Source organism: Myotis brandtii, unplaced genomic scaffold (genome assembly GCF_000412655.1).
Source record: "Myotis brandtii unplaced genomic scaffold, ASM41265v1 scaffold579, whole genome shotgun sequence".
In the NCBI taxonomy this organism is placed as follows: Eukaryota; Metazoa; Chordata; class Mammalia; order Chiroptera; family Vespertilionidae; genus Myotis; species Myotis brandtii.
Window position 1 is genome coordinate 1,161,213 of NW_005370171.1, and position 283 is coordinate 1,161,495.

At 59.4% G+C, this 283-nt stretch overlaps 1 protein-coding gene across 1 annotated transcript in view; it reads right to left on the reverse strand.

The window, feature by feature from the left end:
* FBXL18 (F-box and leucine-rich repeat protein 18) overlaps window positions 1-283 on the reverse strand; it is a 92,741-nt gene that overhangs the window by 27,068 nt on the left and 65,390 nt on the right. The window lies entirely within an intron of this gene.

Here is a 283-nt window from a genome sequence, read left to right on the forward strand (position 1 = left end):
GCCCCCTGCTCCCCTTCGCCTCCCGCAGCCTCCTCACACTTTTTGCCCGCCTTTCCTTTTTTTGGTTGAAAACCGCTCCCCGGGCCGAGCTCTTGGCGCGCCAACTCCTCCGCCCTCCCGCGGCCGGGCTCCCGCAGCCCCCGGAAAAGCCAGCTTTCCTCCCGCCGAGCTCCCAGCTTTTTAATAAAATCCAGGTAGCGCCGGTTTAAAGAATCCCAAATCTCCATATACAGCCCGGGATTGGAAAAGGTACGTTACACAACCCCCCTTTCAAGTTCCTCTC